The sequence below is a fragment of the Centroberyx affinis genome, unplaced genomic scaffold, assembly GCF_046629955.1.
Source record: "Centroberyx affinis isolate AG114_WGS23_722 - 3 ecotype Tasmania unplaced genomic scaffold, CSIRO-AGI_Caff_v1 ptg000340l_1, whole genome shotgun sequence".
NCBI classification, from domain to species: Eukaryota; Metazoa; Chordata; class Actinopteri; order Beryciformes; family Berycidae; genus Centroberyx; species Centroberyx affinis.
The window spans coordinates 37,662-48,154 of NW_027279014.1; positions in this window are offsets into that span (position 1 = coordinate 37,662).

A 10,493-nucleotide genomic window follows, 5' to 3' on the forward strand; every position below is an offset into this window, starting at 1 on the left:
ACACACTCACAGACACACACAGCCTGCCTCTGATAAAGCTCTGGGCCAGAGAGAGTTGGAGGAACATTCATTGGAATGTTGCCAAAATCAGGAGAAATCCTTGATAAAGACTCTGAAACTTTGGTTATTACTTTGCGATGGATCCTAATGTATATGTCTAATTTTATGTCTAACTGCCTTATATAAGAGTTATTTGCATTATTCAATTTATTCATCTTCACATGGGTTTAGATAGTCATGTTTGATATTAAAGTGTTCAGGAATTTATGCTGAGTTTAATAATGTGAATGTTATGACTGTAAAGTAATTCTGTATCATGATACCAGAAGGGTCAGAAATTGCTTTCCCTTCTATCCTTAGTCCTGTAGGAAACCCCACCTTTCTGGAGAGAGAGCCATAAAAGTTGTAAATCCATAAATTATTTTTCATTCTTGGTTTAGTTCTCTTCCCTTTCTCTAGGCCTACTTTGTATTTCCTAATGTCTCCAATGAGTTTTAGAATAGTGTGAAGTATATACTAAATTGGTCAAATCATATATGCTTAAGTGTTTTAATTATCATCACAATAGTTAAGGGCTGGTTATATTTACCCATTCTTGGCCCCCACGTTGATAATTATGTTCTATTTCATTGTTTCCCTGTATCAACCAACAAAGTTACTATGTAATCGTGATTTAAATATTAAGATTATAAGTATGTATCTAGGCTATTTTGCTAAAACAACTCAGTTCACAGAAAAGTTTGAACAGTGAAAGTTGTATTGTCTAATCATGTTTCATGTAGCCTAATGGTTTTATGCAATCCATAAGTGTTTGTTTACAGGTTTCATAATGTTCACCGATTGACAACAGTAATTGGTTGAGTATGTAAAATCCAAAGGCGTTTATCTTTATCATTACATAGACTAGTTAGGCTGCTAAAGTAGTTGAGAGAGGTATCCTCATGTGTCTCTCTGTCTTATCACGGGCGTTGCCGTCTCCAGAACAAAGAAATGTAGGCGGAATCTCCAAAACCGCATGAAGTATCTTTTTACACTGCAAACCCCGCCTTGGAATTAGAAAAAACTATAAAACTCTGAGTTCTTTGTCACCTTGTGCGCTTCATGCCCCGAGCTTCATGCCGGAGGCCATGATGCCGTCACCAACTCAAAGACCGACAAGCCAAGTCTTAACGCGAGCGTAGATTCAGATCTCGCCGCCTGTAACTACTCTTTGTCACTAATGTGACCCTCTTTTTCAAGCCGTTCATACTACGAAGTTGAGCCTCGCTGAACCACGAAGACTCATTTATTTTAAGAACGAGTTACTAATCCGTTAATTAGTAAAGGTTAGAGAAGTCAGAAGCTACAATCAACTCTCTCAGCTGACCTCTGATCAGCCTGCCGAAGCCTCCTTGTCCATATCCGTCCGGAGTCCAGTCGACTCGACAGCAGAAAGCCAGTCGCAGGACTTCCACCTGAAAGAGCGTCTTTTTCAAGACCCGCTCCAACTCCATCGTTTGCCGTTGCCAGGCGACCCGACTATTGCCGAGCTTACCAGACTCGCTGATCTTCGAGAAACCAGCTTCCACACGGTCGAAACCTCACGATGGACCCCCGGCAAGTAAGGCTGAGACCATGTCCATGTCCATGTCTTTCTGCTGCGAGTTGATGCAAAGACTTCACTAAAGTTATCACTTAACCCAATCAGGAAAGTTAGTATAGTCTGAGTTCTCCCTTCTCATTTTATTTTCACTTCATTCTCCTTTTATTTTATTTCATTCTCATTTCATGAATCAACCTATAGTTTAGTGTTTTATTCTGGTTTATCATCTGTCCAGTTACTATGGATTTTCCCGTTTCATGGCTACATGTTTGTTTGTGTTTGTTGTTTGTTTGTCCAGTAGGTAGTTAATAAATATATTCATTCATTATATAGTCGTTGTTCTGTGTTTCCTTGTCTGCAGAGAAAAGTAATCACTAAACTGAAAAGATCTCATGATCTTTAGATTGATGACTGATTAGTATAACCAAGTGGTGCCCCTACGAGTGTAATTGGATATCTTGATCAAAGTTTCATATTTCCATACCTTTACAATTAATTCTAAATTAAATATTTTTGACTCTACACGCTACACCCTCATTGCGTGTATAATATTGCTATGCCTATTATCTTTTTTTGTTATTGCACTTATGGGAGAGAAAACAATTACAAAGAAATTACAAGTTGCAAACACATATTATTCTAGGCCTACAAAACATATTTTACAGTGCAAAATGCCTTTGATTGCCTGCAATGTCCCAAAATCTACTGTCTGGCCACACAGTAGCTGCATGGTGTATGAGTCAGTGGTTCCTATTCTGACAGATCAGGAGTGGAAAACAACATTTTGGGGTCTTTGTAAACCGTGACTTTACATTACGAGGCCTTTGGACAATAATGCAGAGCTTTACTGCTAAAGCGTTGTAGATCAACTGAGGGGAACACTCACTGTGACAGAGCCATGTTGACACCTGCAAAACAAATGTTTAGGTAATTATAGGGAGAATATTGGGGTGTTGATATTTAAATGACTAAGCCCTTTGACTGCAGGGCAGTAAATGTAAAGTTAGTGACAGCATCATCATGTATCAGGCTCTGGCTTAGGGGCCCCCAGAGCTCTTGGGCCCCTGGGCCTGTGCCTGGTTGGCCCGTTCAGTAATCCATCCATGAGTGAGAGAGAAAGAGAAAGAGAGAGAGAGAGAGAGAGAGAGAGAGAGAGAGAGAGAGAGAGAGAGGTGTGGACTGGTTCAGAAATATCAATGTCTCTGTTCCTGTATTAAATCTAAAGCTTCTTTCCACAGCATGTTTTGGTCTAAACTGACATGGTTGAATCTGTTCTAGTCTAACTTCACCTGCCATCTAAACAATGAATTATTACATGCACTGCAGTTCTAGTGGTGTGTATTGGTTTGGCTGCTCCATTGATTTTCAATGGGGTGAAATGTTTCCAAACAGATATGAGATTGTAACTAGAAAAGGCAAAATTTTCTGAAGAAAATGTAAGTGTGCTTGCTGTCCTAGCAACAGTCCCTTTGACTTGGTGTCTGTACATGCACTAGGTAGTGGTAGTAGTTGCAGTAGAACTAGTAGTAGTGATAGAAGTGGTAGCAGTAGTAGTACACATAGTAGTAGTAGTAGTAGTAGTAGTAGCCTAGTAGTAGTGGTAGTCTAGTAATAGTAGTAGCAATAGTAGTAGTAGTGCTGTTCCCCCGCCATATACATATTACAGTTTTTCTCAGTCGCTTTGGTACATTTCTCGAATCATCCTTAACATTTGCAAAACAGTAAGTGCATTTCTCAAAACAATTCGTACAAATAGCAAAACACCATGGATTACCTGCAAAAGCCCGTTACCTGCTCAAAATCCTTAGTCTATCTCTCAAAAGTAAATATCTGTGTCAATGAACAAGTCAGTGCCATCAGAATGACAAGTCCTTGTGTCATTGTGTACGGATAAGACAGTCAAATTGCTTAGTCATGTTGTCAATATAACAGTGTACTCTGGAGGGATGTTCTGATGTAAACTATGGCTAAGGTTTTGAAGACAATTATTGTAAATTGTAAGTTACACATTACTGTATGTGGGAGATTGATTGCAAGAGATTGGACAGGATTCACATTTACGCTTTTACTGTTTGTACTGTAATTTGTTGACAGACCATGTCACTGTGATACAGAAAAGAAAAAGACAAGACTGTTTTACAGCACTGCATAGCACAAAGGAAAAAAATACAAAATTAGAAATGTAAACATAGGAAACACCCTTAGGCAGAACTGTACATGCAGCACTGTGTGGGGAATTACAGTGCAGTCTTTCTATACCTAACGGTCCTGTCTTGTAACACTGTGTTGTGCTCTGTCTATATATACTCACCAACTGAAGGTTCATGAGATGCACCTCTGAGTTATTTTAGAGAACTGGTTGATCATTGGTCGATCTAACGCTTCACACATTCCCCTTCATTAGTGAAAGTCAAGATTCACCTGAGAGCAATTCATCAATTCAGGACACATTTATAAAAAAAAGTCTAATAGAAATGTATAGAAAATATGCTTGACAGATTATGACAACTGGTTCAACCATTTTGCATGTAATGACTTATGCAATGAACTAATGCCTAGATGTTTTGGGGAGTAAGACTTTTCAACAGAGAACCAGTATAATACATTTTGATCAACATGACAGAAGCAATTGATAATGTAGGAAACAGCAGACAATTGTACATAATCATTTGCATGAATGTGCAAAAGCATTTGCAATTTGTTCAAAAGAATGAGAAACTGCTTTTATGATGTGCACAAGTGACTAGATGATGTGGAGGTTAAACAAGTACTTTTGAGAATTTCAATTCTGATCTGAGAAATGTACCAAAGTGACTGAGAAAAACTGTAAAAGGAAAACTTATAAATTCTGGCAACACTTAAACCAATCAGATCAGCACACACCTAGAGACCAGCACACACCAAGAGACCAGCACACACCAAGAGACCAGCACACACCTAGAGACCAGCACACACCAAGAGACCAGCACACACCTAGAGACCAGCACACACCTAGAGACCAGCACACACCAAGAGACCAGCACACACCTAGAGACCAGCACACACCTAGAGACCAACACACACCAAGAGACCAGCACACACCTAGAGACCAGCACACACCTAGAGACCAACACACACAGAAATGAAATTGGCCAAATACCTTCGCATTCATGAAGTTAAAGAAAGAAACATTCTTAGGAAATATAGACTTGTGGACCATAACCTGGAAATTGAAAAAAACCTTCCAGGTTTGGTCTTTGGGTTTCCAGGTGGGAATAGAGACAGAAATACACTTTCTGTTCTCATGTCCAATGACAATAAGAGAAACCTATGACCCTAAATTGAAAGAAATATTCTCTGCTCTTTCTGCTACTATAAACTTATTTTATTATTAATATTGACTGTATATATTTCCAAGCTATCTGAATGAACATGAACAGACCTGGCGCCCGGACGCACGGACTGCCCAGCGTGGCCGAGTACGCCGCTCCCCGCCGCCGAGGAGCCCGCCGGCGGGACGGGGGGATCCGTCTAACATCTGGATAGGCCTTTTTTTTAGCCCAGTCCCGCCTCGTCCACCTTGGCAGAGACTGGCGTTTGTAAATAAATGAAAGTCATTCTGTGCATCTAGTGTGGTTCTATTGTTATTCTAATAATTTCTAAGATTTTTTCAGTTTGTGTTGTGTGTTTGTTAACTTTGTGTTATAAGACAAGAGTTCAAGCTCCATAACAGTGAGCAGGGCTGAAGAGTCCTTGAGCAACACACAGAACCCCTACCAGCTGAGCCTGACCTCTGACCTCTGACCTCCCTGTGCAGGGGGGAAATATATAGGCTGAAGCAGAGTGTGTAGGTGTGTATCACTAGCTACTCCTGTTATACCAGGTGGGAGACATATATTCACAGATGTGTCCAGACAGGCAAATACGCTCTCTAACATATTCATATTATCAGATTTACAGATGGAGGGAACATATGTGTATAAATCTGTGCAGAACATGCAAATGTGCAGAGTTATCAATCACAGATGGAGGTTCACAGGCTGTTCAGTTCAACCTTTAACTGATTAAATGGAGGAGACTCATTCTCCTTTCCTCTCAGCCAGAGGGGAGACTGAGTCAACTCTGCTCCAGTCCCAAGTCAGTCTCAAGTCTTGAGGCACAAGTCTCAAGTCAAGTCTCAAGTCTAAATGTAGAACAGCAAGTCAAGTCGGAACAAATCAAGAGTCCAGTATCAATTTAATATCTTAAAGAAAACTAAATATCTAGGACTTTTCAATGCAATATGGTTTTAATAGGATAAAAACTTGGTAAGAGCATCATGAGTTTGATTTCTATAATCAGTTTCAACTTCAATAAATTCAATCATTCCATACAAATTCAGAAAACAGAATTTAAATTCAGTCGTCTGCTGGAACAAATCTCATCACTTTCAATCTAAGTCATTTACACAAACACAAGATCTCAAGTCAAGACTTTAGAAACCTTTTCAAGTCATCAGAGTACAAGTCAGAGTCAAGTCCCAAGTCACCTTCATGCATCAAGTCAAGTCTCAATTCTGACTCGAGTCCTAGTCATGTGACTCGAGACCCCCCCACCCCCCCACCCCTGCTCTCGGCTGTTTCTCTAACCTTCTCTAATACGCCGTCATACAAACTCATTTCATTTTTCTTTCACTTTCAAAATAAAGACACAAAAGTAAATCCAGAAATAGTTTTTTTTATCAAGTCAAAGTGTTTTGTAATATAATATCTGTTAGCATGTTTGGCTCCAGCCTGCTCTCCTCACCTCTGCTGTTTAACTAGACAGACAGACAGCCGCCTGCGTGCTTTAACTAAGACAAACTGTCTCCTTGACAACCACAAACACTGCACCGCTACCAGGAAGTGAAGCACCTGTATGGATCTGCAGCTCGACCACAGACCTCCACACTGCTGAGGAGAGACAGGAGGCTGAGGAGAGACAGGAGGCTGAGGTGAGACAGGAGGCTGAGGTGAGACAGGAGGCTGAGGAGAGACAGGAGGCTGAGAGACAGGAGGCTGAGGAGAGACAGGAGGCTGGGGAGAGACAGGAGGCTGAGAGACAGGAGACTGAGGAGAGACAGGAGGAGAGACAGGAGACTGAGAGACAGGAGGCTGAGGAGAGACAGGAGGCTGAGGAGAGACAGGAGGAGAGACAGGAGGCTGAGGAGAGACAGAAGGCTGAGAGACAGGAGGCTGAGGAGAGACAGGAGGCTGAGAGGATCTGATCTGGAGGAATCAATGAGCTTTTGTTCTGCAGAACTCTGTGTCCTCTGCTTACTGTCCCTCTCTCTTTATCTTGTCTCCCTGCTGTTCTCATTAGTAATAATACTATTGTTACTACTACTATACTACTACTACTATTATACTACTACTATTACTACTACTACTACTACTACTACTACTACTACAGCACTACTGTAGTAGACAGTGTGTTCACATCCTCGCTGCCCGGTGAAAACCTCATATCTCCAAAATATGAACCTTTCAGCAACTAAGAAAACAGACTTGTTCTCAGTTTATTTAATGTGGTTTGAAATGTTTTCATCAGACAATCACCAAGATTAGAGTTGGGAGGTTTTCACATGACAACAGTGATGTGATGATATGAGCATACCATTCTGAGCTTTATGGTTCAATACACAGAGTATTCCACATGTTGTACAGTATGAAAATATCACACTTTGATTTAAAACCTTCTTTGTCTGTTTTGAAACAGAGACTTGGATAGAAAATCAAGATGAAGAGTGCTGACGATGGTAAGAGTGAAGATCAGCCTTCATCTTCCTCCCTCAGCCTCACTGTGGTGTTTCTGCACTGCACAGATCACCTGTCAATCAAACAGTGTGGGCGGGGCTTGGATTTTCTGTTGATGCAGTTTGAGTTTCTCTCTTCTTTGTCTGTTCAGCCATGGTGGCTATCACTGCTCATGCTAACTACCCAGTTCTTCTTCTTCTGTTGATTCCAAACAAACCGCAAACGTAAAACGCATCACTTCCTGTGCGGCAGGAAAGAGCGACCAGACACCGGCTGTTTAGAACAGACAGAGAAGAAGATTCATGACCTGGAGATAGGTTGGATCACTGTAGAGTCAGAGAGAGAGAGAGAGAGAGAGAGAGAGAGAGAGAGAGAGAGAAACAGACAGACAGAGAGTTAGAGGGAAAAGTCATGGATTATAACTTTAAATACACAGCAGATGAAGCGTGTTGACAGAGATGTTTGAGTGTTCTTCCTCCTGCAGCTCCTCCTCCTCCTCCTCCTCCTCCTCCTCCTCCTCGCTCCTCTCTGCGCTCCGGACGCTCCAGGATCAAAGGCAGAGTCTCCTTCAGGCTGAGCGGGGAGAGGAACCCGGAGCGGTCTGAGGAGCCGGTCCTGCGGAGGCTCGGTCGGGCCGGTCCCGCCCGGGGGCCGGACGCCCCGTCCCGCCTGACTCCACCCCTCTGGCTCCTGGAGTCAGAACACCTCAGAGAGTCACAGCTGATGGAGCGGAGCAGCAGACTGCTGGCTCTGACCTCAGGTCAGCTTTAACCTCAGCTCAGCTTTAACAGTAATGGGAGTTCATTCAGTTCATGGGGACTTGAAAGTAAAAATGAGTGAATCAGCTGCTGCAGAGTGAAACCTGCAGACTGTGGGCTTCATGTTTCCTCTCTGCTCTGAAGTGAAGCAGCTGCAGAGTTTCACCACTAGATGGCAGGATTGTTGAAGGAAAACCCGTCACCCTGCTCTCTCTCTGTAGATCTGCATGCGGCCGCTCGGCGCTCACAGGAGGAGTCTGCGGGCCGGCCGGTCCGGGCCACTCCTCGCCCCGCCCGGTGGGACGGCCCGCCCGGGGGGGGCGGAGCCCGGTCCGACCCGGGCCGCGGCACCGGATCCCTGCAGGTCAGTCACCTCTACAGGCAGCGGCTGGGGACCGGCTGGGAATTTGGGTGTTGAAGGTGAACAAATAAAACTCTCTCCTCCCTCAACTGCTGCTGCCACAGTGCCATGGAGCAAGGCACCGAACCCCCAGCTGCTGAAGACTGTTCACATAGTTTACAAATTACAGTTCTGGTTTGTTTTATGCTGCTTAGAGCACCAGGCGGGTGGGGTTTACCGCATCAGAGACAATTCAGTTTGAGCTCAGTCAGTTTTCAGTCACATTGAATTCAACTAAACTGACTTTTAAAACCTCTCCAGTGTTTGTCTAAACTCTCTGACCGAGCCCCGCCCCTCTGGAGCCTCAGGAGGCTAAAACAAACGTTCTGAAGTGTTGGTCCCAGGTCTGTTAACATGTAGAGCTGTGTGTGTGTTCCAGGCCGGCGGGACCCCCCCGCCCCCCCCCAGCGTCTCTCGGCTGTCCTCGGCCCTCGGCGGCCTGCTGGTCCTGGTGGAGCGGTACTGGACCGGGCCCCGGACCCTCCACCGAAACCCCCGTTTCCTCGGTAACAAACACCACAACATCAGGAGGAAAACATTATTCTGACTGTAAATATTTAAATCTGACCTGAGGACGACTTGTCTCTGCAGGCGGAGCCTACGACCTGCTGACTGACCTGCAGACTGGTAGAGACAGACAGGAGGACAGACAGGGAGACAGACAGGAGGACAGACAGGAGGACAGACAGGGAGACAGACAGGAGGACAGACAGGACGACAGACAGGAGGACAGACAGAGAGACAGACAGGAGGACAGACAGGAGGACAGACAGGAGGACAGACAGGGAGACAGACAGGGAGACAGACAGGAGGACAGACAGGGAGACAGACAGGGGGACAGACAGGGAGACAGACAGGGAGACAGACAGGGAGACAGACAGGAGGACAGACAGGAGGACAGACAGGAGGACAGACAGGGAGACAGACAGGAGGACAGACAGGAGGACAGACAGGGAGACAGACAGGCAGACAGACAGGAGGACAGACAGGGAGACAGACAGGAGGACAGACAGGAGGACAGACAGGATGTGTGGAGCAGTGAACTGGTTCTGGTCCTGAGGAAACTGGTCCAGACTCAGCAGCAACTGGTGAGTCGGCAGAACTGATCACAGCTGACTGACTGTTCACTAAATCACTTGTTTGGAGTTTTGAAAGTGAAAAACAGTTTGGATTCTTTATCTTTCACCAAGGGCGTAACTTTGGTTTGAGAAGTGGGGGAACACAATAAAACAGGGAGTCTGGGGAAAAAAAATTGCGATTTGAATCCCATTTCCTGCATTTCTACATTTAGGGACTATGGTAATCAATACAAAATCCAGGAAATAATTAAGTTGGTCATCATGCTAAATTCTGCCAGAATAGTATTAAATATGCATTAAGAAAAACTGTCTTACTTTCTGTATTGTTTAACCCACAACTTTACTGAACTTCACATGTTGAGTTATTCAATTATGGATATATATATATTTTTTTTGAAGAATAGGACTGACAGATCTATGGTACATTATTGTGGCACTATCGATAGATAATGTGTCAATTGCAACTTCAATCACAACAAACATATACAAAATGTATCAAAGAATATGAAACTTTTTTTTTTAGAAGTTTTTTAGAAGTCACACACTGTCAATACTATAAGAGCACTGCCAATGAATGATTATCTTATTATGATGATAGGTTGTAAAATGAGATTTCAATGAATGAAGAAGAGATCTGAATTTTTAATTACAAAAATGAATGAATAAAAAAAGGACATTGTAAGTGAAAGGAGATTAATTCAAAACCACCTTTTTTTTCCACTTTTTCACTTCCAAACTTTTTTTTTAGTTTCAAAACTTTTCTTTTACTTTCAAAATAAAGATACAAAACTAACTCCATGGCTGTATGGCTCACACACACTCACACACACACACACACACACACACACACACACACACACACACACACACACACACACACTCACTCTGCTGTGTTGTAGGAGTGGATGAAGAAGCGGCTGG